The sequence below is a fragment of the Glycine max genome, chromosome 15, assembly GCF_000004515.6.
Source record: "Glycine max cultivar Williams 82 chromosome 15, Glycine_max_v4.0, whole genome shotgun sequence".
Classification (NCBI taxonomy): Eukaryota; Viridiplantae; Streptophyta; class Magnoliopsida; order Fabales; family Fabaceae; genus Glycine; species Glycine max.
In genome coordinates, this window is record NC_038251.2 from 26543458 (window position 1) to 26562532 (window position 19075).

The following is a 19075-nucleotide window of genomic DNA, read 5'->3' on the forward strand; positions in this document are numbered from 1 at the left end:
CCAATCTTGTGAGTAAGTTGCTCAAAAGTCTTTCTTGATAATGACTTTGTAAATAAATCTTCTAGATTCTCACGTGAACGAACTTGATGTACATTTATATCACCATTCTTTTGGAGATCATAGGTGAAAAAAAAAACTTTGGTAAAATATGTTTTGTACTATCTCCTTTGATGTATCCTTCTTTCAACCGAACAATACTTGTAACATTGTCTTCATATGTGATTGTCGATTCCATTTTTTTCTCATGTTGAGATAAATTTTTTGCATGATTAGCTGATGTGCCTATTTTGGCTTATTTCACATATTTTCTCATGTTGAGATAAAATTATGTGCTTCCTAGGTCTTTCATCTCACATTATTTTTTAAATCAATCTATAGCCGTTGGAAGCTCTTCAAGAGTTCCAATAATATTTACGCCATCTACATAAATAACAATTATGAAAAATCTATTTTCAAATTTTTGTGAAAATATATAGCTAGTACTCATTAAGTCGATTATACCTCATGCGACTTGATTGCTTTAGTTATATAGATAGTATTCTTCTAGGGAATATCTATTATTGGGCAAATTATATCCTTCACGGAGTTTCATACAAATGTCATTATCAAGAGAGTCATATAACTGATATAAGTAAGTTGCAACAACATCCATTAGATGTAAATTAAGCCCTTTAGGTGCTACTAGAGTGATTAAGTATCAAAAGTATTCACATCCACTATAGGTGAATATGTGTCTTCAAAATTAATGTCAAATCATATTTTCTCTTTCAATTTCATCATTCTTATTTTGTTTTTGCACAAAATCTATTTGAATCCAATTGGTTTAACACCTTCAAGTGTATAACCAACAAGTCCAAATCCAAAAATGTAATAGATTTTACATCTCAAGTATATGCACTATAGGTCCAGAAATCTAACTAGTTTTATGTCTTCAAGTATATGTGCGTATGTCCAAAATTTTCATTTTCAAGTGAATGGACCACATGTCCAAAAACATAACTCTATTTTACATCTTCAAATGTATAGACTACAGGTCCAAAAATCATTTGCTTTGAAAAACAAGTCTAATTTTGACTCAATTGAGTCTTTCTATTTTGGCCAATCATTTCTTTGTCTACAATCTTTTATAGACTTACTCTTGATCCTCATTATCATTATCATTTATTACATTTACGCTACATTCAACATTTACTTTATTTCGGTTCCATCATATTCCATCCATGACATAATGAGACCTCTTTATTTTCACTAATTTCGAGTACTTGAGTTCTTCTGGAACTAAAACATATAATTATCTCACAAAAATCTTTCAACATTCTCATAACCTCAATTTGACCATCTTACTTTTTAACTCCTTTTTCTTAATTGAGGATTTTTATCTTTGGAACCAACGTATCTAGCACACTTCATGCTTTTTTGAGCATTAGTAGGGGCATCAAATTTTATTGGAGCATTAACAATTAATGCATATGATTTAGTCACTTCTTTTGACTAAATTTTGTAAATGAATTATCTTTTGAACTCCTAGTTCAAATTGTTTGTACGAGGATCAAGATAATGATAATTCATTTCAACTAATCTCCTTTTTTCAGCTGTGTACTATCTTCCCTCATGTTGGGAAAACTAATTCAAAATAACAATAAAAAAACTATCTCGCAAATACATTTATTGTTGATGATTCAACATATGGAGATTCACACCGAACATATATTTCCAACCTCCTTGAAGGACTTATCTTAGTGTGTTGTGATCAAACAATTAGACTCATATTTATAACATATACAACACATAAAAAGAAAACAAAATATTAAATTGGAAATATAAGGTTGCTAACCAAAAATTAATTTCAAGAGGGGAGAACTAACTACAACTTTTTGGCATGATGCGTTGTAGCATGCGAGATTGCATGTCCCAAATAAAATGTTAAAAATTTTGATCTCATGAGTATATGAACATGTTCTATATGATGTTTTACATAAATTCCAATAGTCATATAATACCCATTAAAAGCATGAGATGTAACTTCATCACCATTATTATGACAGATTCTCTTAATTAGATAATTTGAAAATGAGCTTTAACTCAAATTAATAAAGCCAACAATATGATAAATGTTTGGTTGCAAGTTGATAATAAGGAAACATGTGACCATCTAGCTGATGCGTCAAATAAAATCATGAAATATCTAAATGATTCACATGGTGGGTGTATTAGTCCACAAATATCATCCTATATCCAATCTAAAAATGAAATGGATTTAATCCCATTTTTTCTTGGTGATGGTCTAATTATCAACCGGAGAATTTCCTAACTCTTCAATGGGTGTCCACATGAAATTTCAAATATTTTCGCATCATGACAGACACGGGATGACCCAACTGGTTATAAAATCCCAATTTTTCATGTGTGTGTGGTAGACAATGTTATTGCTTTGATGTATGATTAAGTAGTGTTTTTAGACCATTGAAATGGTAGAAAATGAGATATTACCATAGGATACCTAAGCATGGCCAAGCTTTTAAGTTTTTAAGCTAAAGTCTAGAATGAATAAGGATAGTTTAGAGAAAATTATTTGGTCAAAGAATGGTCAACTCATTAATGGCCTAGATGTTAATAATTGGATTTTGGTCTAGAAATAGAAATTAGAAGTTTGAAAGAAGAAAATTAGTAATTAATGTAAGTAAGGTTAGAAATTAAGTGGGCATAATTAAGGTTGATTATGGCGATCTAGATTTTATAGAATTAGAAAAGGGTAATTAAGTCACAAGCGTTAAAAGTGGAGGGCATTTTCATAAATGATTATACAACTAGTTTAAAAATAGAATTTTAGTTTAATTAGCTGGTGACTAATTAAAGTGCTTGATTATATGATGTAGAATAATTAAAATAAGTTAGAGTCGTAACACCTTGAAAAATTATAACTCAGACTAATGGAGAAAACTTTGTATTGTATCATCTGTGCATGTACGAATTTAATTTTAGTATTTATATGTTTTTAATCATAGAATCTCGTGTGCTATATATATATATGGATGTGATTGGTTTAGTAAAGCTTGACAGAGAAATATAAACTGTCTGAGTTAGATTTCCATCTGTGCAATAATTACATTGTGCATTGAGTCGCAATGTAATTTGTCTTTGTGCTAGTGGACTCTATGCAAGGTTCACTCTGAGTACACATATCACAAGGGAGGTTAGCACACTAATCTGGGAAGTTAGCACACTAATCTAAAATATTAAAATAAGATTTACCAGTTTTAGCAAAAGTAATTTTTACCATTTTTGGTTAAGTCTACTTCAACCATTTCTAGTTAAAAATTCAAAAGGCAAAATACCCATATATGGAAACATTTGGCATGTCCACCATGGCTATAAAATGGTCATTAATGTTGTCAATTCGATCTTGTCAACATTAAGCCTAAACAAGTTTCATTTGGACCAAGCCTTAAGCCTTATCTCTTTACTTCTCCAAAAAAAAATCAAACTTGGAACCTTCATTCTTCATTGTTGTGCATGAGTTCAATCCATTTTGTTCTTCTTCCAAGCTTCACACAAGTGTTCTTGAGGCTTTTTTCCTAAAGCTTTGGTAAGAGACTCTTAATCTTCATTCTCTTTTTGTTTCCTCACCATTTTTGTGCAAAACTCTCATTCTTGGGTCCAAATTTCTTTTTTCATCTGTTGAAGCTCGGGAACATCCAGATCTGAGTTCTTGGTTCATTTGAGCATTTTTGTGTAAGCTTCATCAAGGTAAGGGGGATCTTTCCACTTCTTGAACCTTGATATTGTTATCTTTGGAAGCTAGACTTCATTGCATGTTGTGTTGATGTTCAAATTTTCGTAGCTATTGCCTTGGATGGAAATGTGTGATATGTTGTTTTTATTGAAGTTTTAAGGTTAAAAATGATTTCTTTGGTTGTAAAAACTTAGGGTTAGCCTCAAATTTCACTTAAATTGGGGTTTTCTAGCAAAAGTTATGAACAAAACTAGTTTAAGGATATTTTGTAGGATTAAATTTGTCACGAAATTAAAATGGCGGTTATGGATGTCTGGACAGTTTTTCTTAAAGATTTGATTTAAAAAATGAGTTTGTTAGGTGTGAAAATATAGGATAGCATGAAAAATTTATGAAAAACCGATTTTTGGAACACTTAAAAATTTGAAGACAAGTTTAAGAGTGAAACTTTGTGAAATAGGGCAGCAACTTTGAATGAACGATGAAATTTTATTATTGCTTATGAATGCCTAAGACTGAGAGAGTGTGAACTCCAACACTTGTATCTGTGGCGTGCGATTTATATTTCTATAATATATTGATATTCACCTGTACGCACTTTCGTCTAAGTCTCGAGGTGTCCTACCCTCTGCAAATTGCTGGTTATAAATTTTGGGATATTGTAATATAGTTGTTATGCTAGTGGATTTTTGGTAGATTTGGGTGAAAAGTGATTTCTACCACTTGAGGGGCCTAGAATGGTTCCCTGAAAGTAGTACATAGGCTTGAGCCTCATCTCCAAGTGTGTGTATCAATGTTTGTTTTGTGTGATGTACACAACATGAGGGCTACACATGCAATGCGATAGAAAGATGCAAGAAGATTGAAGGACGAGTAAGGAACCACTAGTTCTATCCCATTTGTGAGATGACATATTTTGTTATTAGGATTCATCTGTGAGATGTTGTGGTAATGGTTAGGTTCCATTTATGATATGGTGAAATATATGATTATGCTCCATCTTTGAGATGGTGAGGTATGTGGTTATGTTCCATCTATGAGATGGTGAGGTTTATGTTGAGAAATAGATGATTTACAAGGTACACTAGGGTGTAGTAGGCAGAGAGGTTCAAAGAATCTGGAGGAATTAGTGAGTAATGACTACTCGACATTTGGTGCACTCATTTGGCAGAGAACTCACATGCCTCACTTTGCTACTCCTAACGGGCTCTGAGACTATAATTTTTGGAGTTGAGAGCTTGGGGATCAATATACGTTGCACCTGTATGTGGCGATCACTCCAACCTGTCAATCATGCGGTTGTGTAAGACCATCAACACCTAGGAAACTTGGTGGCATTATTAGGCCTTGTTATGTGTCGAGTGTGATTATCAGTTGTGTCTAGTGTGATTATCAATGATGCCAATTATAGTATTTGGCTGTGTCAAGAATGATAGTAAGTGGTGTTAAGTAGTAGAGTCATATATGTCAAGTGTGATAGTTATGCGCTCTAGGGCATCGAGAGTGTTGTTTTCCTGGAAAAATCATATTCCCTGGTTATGTAAGTTGTATGTTTTGTGTTTTGTTTGTGGCATTTGAGGAGCGGAGAACTCAACCCTACAACCAACATCTTTCAGGTACCGATGTTAGAGGAGACCATGATGGTCTCATACTTGCGAAGATAAAGGAGTACAAATAGTTGTTGTTGTAGTTAGAGCCTTTATCTAAGGAGGACGAGGATGATCCTTCCGAGGATCTGTCTTAGATACAATTTGGTACCTTGGGTCGGATTATGTTTTCTTTGAGACCTAGGTTTTCTTTTGGATGTATCCAAGTTAGAGTTGGGTGTACCTAGGTTCATATAGTCATATTTGTTACAGATTTACATGTTATACTTACTTTCATAAATTTATGGGTTGTTATTACCTTTTATTTTCTTGTGAGATGGTACTATGATACTTTTATTATTATGTATGAATACTATGTTACTTCACCCTTATATTTAATTATTTTGTTGCAAGGTTCATATCTTTCTGAGGGCTGCAATTATTGTAAACTTGTTATGATTTTTTTTAATTTTACTGACTTTCAAGAGATGATGTTAATGAGCTTTTATACGTTTTAATTGAATTTATTTACATGAGTTTTACAATAAAGTTTATCCGCATATATTTTTTTTAAAAGGATATTACTCAAGTTTTGAAGAACGTATTAATTTGTTGACATGTTTTTCAAGAAAAAAAGAATTAATGAGAGTTTTCCAACCAATGCTTTGAACTAGAATTTGGGGTGTTACACCGGTCATGCCAAACAAAAAACTCATTTTTGCTTCATAAACTTCTGGTTTATAATTGTACTAATAAATGTGTAGTACAAATTTAACATTGACTTCTTGCCTTGTGTGAGTCATTATACCATTAATCTCAAACTATTTCTTAAATTATTTATCTTGATATTGCTCATCATAAAAGGCACACCGCATACAATGTATATGTGTTGATAAATCAATAAAATCATTCAAGAAAAAGCATTACGATCTTAATACATGTAACAAATATTATAATTAGCCTATATGAAATCAATAATGCATAATACACAACTTTCTTGTATAATGCACCCTAGGAAATTACACATGATAGTAAAATTATGCTAACAATTGGTAGCAGAGCATGGTTTTGGATATCTTTTTCTTCATTATAGATTTTTTTTACTCTATTATTATTTTGTTACGGAACACTATATGCACTGCATAAATATAAGTTACACTGGGTGCATTTTCTGGAACATACACGCTTCATGTGATGCTTTTGTATTCATATTTGAATGTGATTTGAAATGCTTGGCCAAGAATTGTAAGGCCCATACATGAAATGTATATATATCTATGTGATATGATTATATGATGGGCATAAATTATTTAATTTATTGAATACTGCATCTTCACATTTATATGGATCTAGTGATTTGATAATCATTTGATGTTCTATTTGAAAAGTTATTTGAAAAATTATTTTTGGAAAATGAAATTGCAATATTTTCTGAAAACTTATTTTTGCATAATGGACTTACACCTAGCATTGATAATGGATGAAAGCCCTCCAATCATTATAGAGACCGGTATTGATGTTGAAAAGTCTCTCCATGAGGCTTGGGAGCGATCTAACATATTGAACTTTGAACCTGACGAGAATGACTATGGCTGCAAATGTTAAGCCTTCTATGCCCAAAATAGACAATGCAAGGGAGTTCGTGAAATTGGTCAAGGATTGCTCACAATCTAACATTACTGACAAGTCAATTGTAGGGAACCTGTCAAGTGAGTTAACCAGCAAGAAATTTGATTGGTCTCAACTAATTCATGATCATGTGACATAAATGGCTAATCTGGCAACAAAGTTGAATTCCATGGGAATGCAAATGAGTGAGTCCTTTCTGGTACAATTTATTTTTAATTCTCTTCCTACTGAATTTGGCAAATTTCAAGTGAACTATAACACTCTTAAGGAAAAATGGAATTTTCAAGAAATTAAGGCCATGTTAATTTAGGAGGAAGGGAGATTAAAGAAAAATGAAGGACTACTCAAATCATTTCATGACTCAAGATGAAGCTAGTACCAGTAAGAGCAAGTCGGGTAAAATGGTCAAGAGCAAATTCCAATTAAAGGTTAAAGAAGGAGGAGTCCATAAAGAGAATAACGAGTAAGTGATAATGGAAGAAAAATTAATATTGCAATCTATACTTACCACAAGCTACTCTGCCACTAACAATTCCAATAGTTTTGCTGAGCTCAATCATGACAACCTACACAAGATAAGGAAGAAAAATAATACGCAATAAGCTGAAAATGTTGGTGAAGACTTTAGCTTATTTTTTGTTCATTTTTCAATCTTGATAGCATCTTGTATAGCCAAAATGATTTCTTGCATCCTTGGCTTGGATGCACCATGTTGTTCTACACATTGCATGGCAATTTCAACCACCCTCCAAATGGACTCGATTTTGGAATTCCCTTTTAGAGAAGGGTCCATGATGTTCATTTCATCTCCTTTACGAGTTAAGGATCTTGCCTGCAAAACAATGCTTTTTAAACTAGTAAGATTTTAATGTTGATTTACCATTAAGTTTGCAACATAATTTTTAAAATATGGTTAGTTGTACTTAACTATGCTAAAAGTTTGCAATATACTCCTGGGCTCCTGGTAGAGTTAATTGCATTCAATGTACGATATTGTACATGTTCATGTTTAACATCCTTTAATGATGCCAATGTTTCATCTTGTGCTTAATGAAAAGGGAAAAATACCCAGTTAACAATTTTCATTTCGCCACCGTAATCTTCAAATGACACAGGCTTTTCTCCATAAATAAGTTCTAGTAGAACAACTCCTAAATAGTACACAACACTTTTTTGTGTCAATTATTGACTTGCATAGTACCTGTAATTGTAAAGAACAAATACAACCTGAATTTGACACATTCAAGGGAAAAGACAAACACATATAAGACCTATGACTTACTGAGGATCCAAGTAGCCTATATTTCCTCATGTAATGTGTGACACCCTTTACCCCCACACATATATGTACTAATAATAAAAGGAATAAGAATGCAGAATTAATTAAAAATTTAAAACAGGTTTTAAAAAAACATTTCAAAAGGGTAAAAGGTTAATATTCCCTTTTCTAACATTATAATAGAAACTTGTCCAAATAAATAATAGTAAAATCATCTCAACTCAAAACAAGGCCATCCATTCTGAATGAAAAGAAGTCAAATTAATAGTGAAAAACATAAAACAACTATACTATTTATGAAATTGTAGCATATTAAATAAAACCCCGATGTCACATTTATCATAACATTTCCCTAGTAAGGACTAAGCCTCTCCATCTCCAACATGAAACTCATCATATGCTGGCTCACCTGAAACAAAATGACATTCAACCCAAATGCAAACACATACCGGAAATGAGTTATCACATTCATATATAATAAAATACTAGAGCATGTGAAACATATAATACTAAGAGCTAAATTTACATAAACAACATCACTTAACAAAATCACACACATTATTCACACTTATTCAAGTTCACACACTCCAAAAAATAACGCCAAAACCTCAATTGTTAACTTAATGAAAGTCAAACACAAGTGTTATGCAACAGATACACTAGACTCAAGCCTACATCCAATGTGGTACCATTTTCAGTGAAAAACCTCGTCGGGCGCTTAGGAGTACATGTCAAGACATGCCTCACAATGGGTAAGTCAAGTCACTCTTACTAAGTAAAATCATAGGGAGACCAATCAAGGTCACTATGTTTTGCGAGAATGCTCTAATCATGTGGGATTGGCACAAGCTTAAAGGAGCACTGAAACCGAGTGTATTTACTCCCAAGGCCTAGACTTTGAGGAGTCTGTCGGGGTCTCTCCTTCCTAATCCAGGTCCAACCCAGAAATTATCCTAACACACAGACTCTACCTATGAATTATGCAATACACACAACGACTCAATTATTTTTAAAATCTCAATTATTTTCAAAATCGTTTTAACTCATCGCGCTTCTAGTGATTAAACTTGTCAAGTTCCCACAGTGGAGATTGATGCAATCCAATCCCGCAAGGGCATTCAATAGAAGACTCCAAGTAGATTGGGTCAGAGATGCAAGAGAAGGCCCTAAAGTTCTCATGAGCCTTAGGGTAGATTTTGAGCCCATGGGCTAAGTATGAGCCCACTTATCTTTGTACATATTAGATTAAGGTTTCATTATTTTTGGGCCTTGTATTTAGGGCTCCATAATGTAGGTAGGGTACCCTTGAAATATAGGATTTTTCAGCCCTTGTATTTTAGGGCACCTAGACTAGTTTTTGTATTAGGAGTAGTTTTGTAATTTCACATGCATTGAGTGAATATTTGATGTGTGTGTTGGTAAATAAATTTAATTGAATTGGGAGAAGCCCAATCCAATTAAATTTTAGAGGGGGAGGTGACCATTTGCTTGCTACACCCCATTGCCACATCATATAGTCACACTTTGTGCATGTCCTTCATGCTTTACATGCCTCATGACACCTAAGCATACTTAGTGGAGAATCTTGGACTTGATCTTGGATTAGTGGGCTGAACCATAGCTAAAATTCACTAGTCATAATTAGTGAAATTTTGGCTCCACAAGTTCAAGTTCAATTTCAAATTCAAGTAAAATTTGAATAGAAATTCAAATTTCCCTCCAATTTTGTGTGACGCTTAGGCTATAAATAGAGGCCATGTGGGTGCATTTTTTTCAACTTTGATCATTTGAGAATTACACTTCAAAGTTTAGACCTCTTTTGAGGCACAAATTTCGTGCTTCCTCTCTCCTTCTCCCTCCATTCTTCTTCTCCTACCTCCAAGCTCTTATCCATGGCTTCCTATGGTGGTGAGCTTCTTCTTGACTCATCTTCTCCTTGAAGTGGCATCTCCAATCATCTTTCTTCCTTCTCCATTCTACTGCCATGATCTTCAAGAAGCAAAGGATTCCATAGATGAAGAAGATCCAAGGCCTACAAGCTCCAATGGAGTTACACCATGTGGTATCAAGAGCATCTTCATCTAGGTGATGTTCTTTTGCTTCCTCTATCTTTTTTTTCGGTGAATTCTCTTTAATTCCTTGTTCTTCATCTTATTCTCCATGTATATCCTCCATTGTCTTGTGGTTTGGTGTTGTTTAGAGTAGATTAAAAAAAAAATAAACCTATTAAATCTTAGATCTACACTTGTTCTTGCATTTCTATGGTTCAAATTTTGTAGATCTACTCTTGAATCATGTTTTTGTGTTGATTTTAGGTTCTATCACTTAATTCATGTTGTCTTAGAGTCATGTTTAGTCATAGTAATTGTCACATTATGTTCTAAGTTTGTGTTGAATTTTTATTTTGTTGATTGAATTCTAGATACATTTGTTCATGTATTCTTGTCATTCTTATCCTATCTTTTGAATTTTGGGTCTAATTCATGCATGTTATTTAGTTCATAACATATTCTAAATCAATTCCTAGAAGTAGTCTTGTTGTTGAACTCTTTTTTTTTGTTTTCTAAGTTTCCTACATGATGCCTATGATGAAGTTGAGTTGTGGTGTTGAGTTGTGGCTGGATTTGTGAATCAAAATAAGTCTTAAGCTCTCTTGAATTGTGTTATTCAATAAAATTGAGCATAATCAAACATAAATTGTAACTATCCAAGCCTTAAGCAACATAAACACTACTCTTGATTTCTAGGTTGAAATCGCTGGTGTTGGCAGCTTGAACATACGAACTTGTATAAATTGCTGGGAATTGGTCACTACGTGTTTTGAGCTGAAATATTTACTGAATTTTCTAGACATCTGGACCAAAATTATGAAAAAAAGAACTAAGAGATTTGGATTAAAGGAAAAAATAATAAAAATCACACAAGTTGGCAGAAAAATTAGTGTCCAGGAAAAAAAAAGTGAAAGGGAAGTGTGCATGTTGTTTTGGCTCAAATTTTTTTCTATAATTGGTGCCTATTTTATACCAATCCTAGTTCTGAAATTTCAATTGAAAATTAGTGTGAAAAAAAAGTTCCAAAGCTAGAGGTTTCTTGAGTTTTTTTATGTGCTTTTCATTGCTTTAATTGTTGAATCATCCTTGAAAATTTGTCTTGTTAAAACTCTATTGGTTTAGCTTTCATTTCATTTTTTTGGGTCTTTGGTTATTGCTTGTCTCTTTGTTTCCTTGTTTGTGAGTTTCCATATAGGGAATTGGAAAGGAGGATTGATGTCATCCCTTGAAGAATTTGAGTCAAGAAGCAAGGGGGAAACCACCTTAAGAGCTATTGGACTAAGAAGCACTCCAAATTGAGTGAATCACCAAAGAGAGAACAACCACCAAAATTGAGAACCTTGCTGTAATTTTGTAATTGACAATTTACTTACTTTCATTGCTTTCAAATTTTGTAACAAAAAGGTCTTTCATTGGAAGTAAGTTGGGAGCCTCCAATAGGTCGCCCTACTTCCATTTATGTGTAATAATTTTAGGCAATTTTCCCTTAGGATTGCGAGTGTTTTGTTGGGAACTTTAAATGTGGTTATCCAAACACTCTTAGGATTTGCCTAGTTTACATTTATTGCTTACTTTCATAGCTTATTTCCTTTACCGTCCATTGTCAAGCCACCTAGATAGTTTACCTTTTACCAATTAGTTTTTACCTTATCTTTCACACCTCTTTTAGTGTTTATTTTGACTAGTTTCAACCATAGTTTCTTTTACCTTTTGTTTTCAAACCCCCAACAAGAAAGAACCATAACTTAGGAACTAACATGATTCTTCATTCTTCATCTAGGGTTAATGGTGAGGGTTCTACTTTTAAGGACCCCTAGTATAAGATATTAGATGAGTTGAGATCCCTTAAGTTGTGGAAAGAAAAACAAGAGAGAAAAGAAAAAGGAAAAAAAGAGTGGAAGAAATAAGTCAAGATGAAATAGGGAAAATAAGAGAGGAAGAAAGAAGGAAAATACTAAAAGAGTTAAGAAAAGAAAAACATGCCTCCTATAGTAGTCATAACTCTTGCAAGAGCCTAAGTGAAGAACTTCGTGACTATTATGAAGGAAGGCATAGGTCACATCTTAGACCTCACTCCTATAGGAGAGAAAAGGAAAGAAAGCCTCAAGAGGCTAACATTAACCTCCCATACTTCCATTGGAAGGAAAATGTAGAGGCTAACTTAGATTGGAAAATAAGGGTAGAACAATAACTTAAAAGGAAGTCTACTTCAAAATCTTATGGCTCTCACTCTTATTCAAAGAAAGACCAAGGTCAAGGCATCTTAGGGGTGACACCTTCAAAGCCCAAAGATGATAAGGGGAAGACAATATAAAAGGAACCCCTTAAGGCTAGTATGCAAGAGAATACTAGCTCCATGAAGTGCTTTAAATGTCATAGAAGATGATACGTTACTTCTCAATGCCCCACCAAGAAAACCATGATTATGAGGGGCCAAGACATTTATAGTAGTCAAGATGAGGCTACTACTTCACCTTCCTCTAGTGAAATTGAAGAAGCAAAAGGGGAAGAATCTAGTGCAGAAATCTACCCCCAAGAAGAAGGACAACCTTTAATGGTTAAGGAGGAGTGTAAGGAGGTAAGTGTCTCCTCCAAGAGGTTAGCTAAAAAGGAAAGATATTTTGAAATAAAGACAAATATTAAAGAAATTTCCCCTCTTAGACAACCTCCACATTTTCTCCTTTGGGCTTAAGTTTATTCCTCAAGTAAAGGAGTTGTTGGATGAGGGTTTGGTTCGCAAGAGCTTAAATCCTTGTGCTTTGTTGGTGCCCAAAATAGGTATTATTAGGCACCAAATCCCTAAAATAGGTGGTATGATGAATGTTTTGAGTGGTGCAACCCTCTTTTGTAAAATCACTCGTGCACCTAACACCTTCATGATTTGTGTACATAGGAACTCATTAGGTAGGTTTGTTCTTATTTTTAATTTCAATACAAACTTAGGTACTCATATGGGACACCTTAGGTTTGTCATACTTTTTGTAGGAATAATCAACATGAAAATACAGAAAAAGGTATGTTTTATTGCATTACTTTTCTTAATTTTTTAAATAGTGATCAAGGGGTTCCCATGAACTTTAAGAGAATAATGGTCATTCCTTAGTGGCCCACTTCACCAAGTATAAGGAAAATTTGGGGCTTCCATGACTTAACAAAATTTTACATAAGATTTGTCCCATATTTTTCTATACTTGTAGCACCACTCATTGAGTTGGTGAGGAACCATGTTCCTTCATGGGAAGATGCCCAGGAAATGGGTTTTCAGACCTTACCTTACTTCAACTTTCCAAACACCACTAATATGTATGTTTTTGTTCTTTTATAGGTGTTGAGGAAAAGAGCCCAGAGTTTCAAGAACCTCGGGATTTGAGGTCAAATCCTTTTCAAGGGGGAGGGAATAATGCAATCCTACCCAGCAAGAGCATTGGATAGAAGACTTCAAGTAGATTGGGTCAAAGATGCAAGAGAATGCCCTAGGGATATCATGAGCCTTAGGGTAGATTTTGGGCCCATGGGCTAAGTATGAGCCAACTTATTTTTGTACATATTAGATTAAGGTTTTATTATTTTGGGCCTTGTATTTAGGGCTCCATGATGTAGGTAGGGTACCCTTGAAATGTAAGATATTTTAGCCCTTGTATTTTAGGGCACCTAGACTAGTTTTTGTATTAGGGGTAGTTTTGTAATTTCACATGCATTGAGTGAATATTTGATGTGTGTGTTGGTAAATAAATTTAATTGAATTGGTAGAAGCCCAATCCAATTAAATTTTAGAGGGAGAGGTGAGCATTTACTTGTTACACCCCATGTCACATCATATAGTCACACTTTGTGCATGTCCTTCATGCTTTACATGCCTTATGACACCTAATCACACTTAGTGGAGAATCTTGGACTTGATCTTGGATTAGTGGGCTGAACCATAGCTAAAATTCAATAATCATAATTAATGAAATTTTGGCTCCACAAATTCAATTTCAAATTCAAGTAAAATTTGAATAGAAATTCAAATTTTCCTCCAATTTTGTATGACACTTAGGCTATAAATATAGGCCATGTGTGTGCATTTTTTTCAACTTTGATCATTTGAGAATTACACTTCAAAGTTCAGACCTCTTTTGAGGCACAAATTTCGTGCTCCCTCTCTCCTTCTCCCTCCATTCTTCTTCTCCTACCCCCAAGTTCTTATTCATGGCTTCCTATGGTTGTGAACTTCTTCTTGACTCATCTTCTCCTTGAAGTGGCATCTCTAATCATCTTTCTTCCTTCTTCATTCTGCTGCCATGATCTCCAAGAAGCAAAGGATTCCAAAGATGAAGAAGATCCAAGGCCTACAAGCTCCAATGGAGCTACATCAGAGACCATCACAAAACTCATCACACACGAACTCGTCACCCTTAAAGGGTCTTATAGTTGTGTGATTGCACAGTTCATAACTCGAAATTCATGGCATACTTCAGTTATTCTTATATATCATATTATACATTCATAACAATATTTACAAGATACAACCCATATACATATACATCAACTCGAATAATTTTCAAAATCTTATCAAAGCAACACTATAACATCTTTAATATCAATTAATTAATAACAATATAAACTCTACGTAGTATACACGTACTAACCAAATCAAAACAATAAGTATAAAACACTGGTATGCACCCCTAAGTCTCAATTAACTAACTACAAAATATACTTAACAAATAAGTAAGCATGTATTATAATAAAAAAATATATCTTGCTTCAAAACTTATAAATATATTTACATGTAACAAATATATATAGCACACCACTATACAGATACATGTAATATTATATATATATATGTATATAATTAATAATAATAATAATAAATATATCATTAGATAAATGTTAAATATATATATATATATATATATATATATATATATGTAAGTAATTAAACGTATTAAAAACATTAATATATATAAAGTAATTAAATGTACTAAAAACATTAACATAAACATAGTAAAAACATTAACATAAACGTATCCTTAGATAAAAATAAAACATGTATGTATATTATATGTAGATAACAACCAAAATTTTATATGCATATATACGGATATCCTAAATGCATTCCAACAAAGCCATGAAAATCCAACAATGAGAAACAACAGCTTGATTTCGCACATTGCGCCATCATCACGGAAATTAATAATAATTTTTTAGAATTATTTCAGCAGTAAAATACAATTTGATAGATTTTATCGTTGGAAAAAAGGAGAAAATGTTATGAGCATCAAAGGAAAATTATACAATAGAGGAACAAAAAGAGCTCACTCCCCTGACAGTAAATCCCTCCTTGCTTAATTCATCAATTAGAAAAAAAACTAAATTTTTAGGATTCCTACTCAACACAGGAACACATTAATTTCACAACAATTTCGCATCAAGACACCAATTGGTCCGTCAAACAGAATCAATCCACGATTTAAAACATAAGAACATAATTACATTTCATAAAACAATCAAAATAACCTAAAAATTGATCCTCTAGGGATTCCTACACATGTTCATTCTAATCTCCACGTGTAAGTAACTCATCCCTTACCTCGATGTAGTCGCTCAAGCATTCTCTGTTATCAATAATGGCATTTCTGGTGTTCTCTAGAGCTCCTCCTCCAGTTGCTCTGTTAGGGTTCTTGGGAGTCAAAGAAAAAAGGAACATAAATGTTTTTGTAAAACTGCTATGGGTTAAAAGTTCCTTTACATAGTGAGAGTTTTAATGACCTAATTCTTATTTATTTATTTAAAAAAAACAAAGGGACAGGTTGTTATACAATGCTAGATATATGGGTTAATTCTTCTTCAACTAACCTGGAGAGTCCAAAGTCTGAAACTTTTGCTCTCATATTGATGCCTGGGAGAATATTTCCTATCTTTATGTCATGGTGAATGATACTAGGATTGCATCCTGTGTGTAGGTATTCAAGACCTGTAGAAATTGGAATTTGTTCTTCATTTGTTTTAACTTGGAAGTAAAATACTTACAATTTAAATGTTTTTAATTCTTCCAAATATTGAAAATTTTAGTTTTAATACTATCCTTCATCAAATAAATGGCCTATTATTATTATTATTATTATTATTATTATTTAGTAATAACATGTGACATACATTTAGATACATTGTATCAACAATCACTCTGAAATATATGTGACATAAAAATCATTTTAAATATTTTAAAATTTATAATAAAATAAAACCAACATTTTTTTGAAGGAATAAACTAAAACTTGTCATATTTATAGGTACTAACAAACATTAGACCATACTAAAATTACTTATGGACCATGAAGGTAGTCATTGATCAACCTTTTGCAGCATCTTCGACAATACGAAGACGAGCTAACCAGTCCAACATCTGCTTCCTGAAACTCTCTATCATAACATTGTAAATATATGTCATGACATAAACTTTACTATTATTTAAATAAATGCATACGGGGTTGGAGGTTAGCCATTAGACCATGAATGTGATCCTATAAAATGTCATTGTGCATATACTCGTAAACCAAAATATGCTTACATTCTTCTTCATAATATCTAATCTAGGGAACCAAATTTGAGATAAATTATAGATAGGAGGGTCACCTTCATTTGTGATTCTATAATCAAATAACTGAAAATTAATATTTTCATGTATTATTGTTGTTTTGTTTAGCTATCTAAGAAATCCACGTTTTAATGTAGCTATAGTTAGGCATGAGTTGGAATCAAGAAGGTTGTGACAGTGAGGTATTTACATTTTTATTTTGGAGAATGCCATACTAATGAAATTCATGGAATCAATTTTTTTTTTGGTTGATATACACTTCCTAAGATAAAAATTATTCATAAAAGAACTTGTTGTCTATCAGAATTCAAATTTGAAAATGCTGAAGGGACAAAATTGAACTTTACAACTTTAACAAATTGTTGGTTCCCATGACAAGATGATTCATTCATACTTGTAACTACTAACGAAGAAGAATTGCCCCAGATTCCAGAAATGGCTTGAGAAGAAAGCTAAATCGATCTCATTAGTATGTTATGAATCTAATATGGCTAGTGTTAGTATTAACACCTAATGGATTGATTCTGGATCTACAATCCATATTGCAAATTCTTTATAGGGTATGCAAAACCTAAGGAAACCAATGGGAAGTGAGTAAAGCATTTTATCAGGCAATAAGCTAGGCTCACCTGTGGAGGCTCTATTGGAACTTGCATTTTAACTTCAAGTAGTGACTTTATTTTGAAATTAGAAAGGACCTTTTATGTGTTAATTTTTTCTCAAAACTTGATTTCTGTTTCCAGACTCGTACCTTTTGGATATTCCTTTAATTTTAAAGATACATCGTTTGAGTTATTTTATAATTCTGAATGTGTTGGGAATGGTATCTTGTTTGATGGTCTTTATCTTCTTAGTTTACAAAATTATGCCACTTATAGTTCAATGCATGTTCAAACTGGTATTAAAATGTGCAATATTAATGAGAATTCCTCTATGTTATGGCATTAAAAATTAGGACATGTCTCCATTGAGATGATTAAAAGGTTAGTGAAAGATGGGGTACTCAATACTCTAGATTTTGCTGACTTTAAGACTTGTGTGGACTTTATTAAGGGTAAGCATACCAACATGTCTAAGAAAGGTGCTAACAAGAGTTCAAGCATATTAGAAATAATTCATACTGATATTTATTGTCCAGATATGGATGCACATGGTCAGAAATATTTTATCACCTTTATAGATGATTATTCATGATATATGAATGTTTATTTGCTTCATAACAAAAATGAAGCATTGGATGTCTTCAAAGTCTTTAAGGATGAAGTTGAGAACCAATGTGGTAAGCAAACACAAATAGTGAGATCAGATAGAGGTGGAGAATATTATGGAAGATATACTGAGAATGGACAAGCACTTGGTCCTTTTGCATAGTTTCTTTAAGAACACGGGATTATTGCCCAGTACACTATGCTTGGTTTTCCAAATCAGAATGGTGTGGTAGAAAGAAGGAACTGAACATTATTGCGCATGGTACGGAGTATGCTTAGCAACTCCAATCTTCCTAAATCTTTGTGGGTCGAAGCATTAAAGACGACAATGTATATTTTAAACCGTGTTCCAACCAAGGTTGTTCCAAAGACACCTTTTGAGTTGTTTAAAGGTTGGAAACCGAGTTTGAAACATATGCATGTTTGGGGTTCTTTGTCTGAGGTGAGAATATAACCCACATGAGAAGAAACTTGACCCGAGGACTATAAGTGGATATTTCATAGGATATGCCGAAAGGTCTAAGGGTTATAGGTTTTACTGTTCATATCATATTACTAGGATTGTGGAATCAAGAAATGTCAAGTTTCTTGAAAATGACTTGATCAATGAGAATGATCAATTGAGGGACTTAGGTTTAAAAATTGATCATATAGAGTCTCAATCTTTCACATCAAGTGAAAGATTCGTTGTAATTCATACCCCTCAAGTTCAAAGGGATGATGAACAAAACATGAATAACATTCCACAGCCTGTAGCTAATAATCCAGTAGATCAAGTTGATCGTCGAATTACTGAAAATAATGAACAATTAGTTGAAAAACATGACCCCCAAGAAAATGTTGATGCAACATTAAGGAGGTCTACTAAAGTAAGAAAATCAGCTATTACTAGTGATTATATTGTATATTTGCAAGAATATGACTATAATATTGGAGCTCAAAATGATCTTGAAACTTTTGATCAAGCCATGAGTTGTAAAGAGTCAAATTTATGGTATGATGCCAT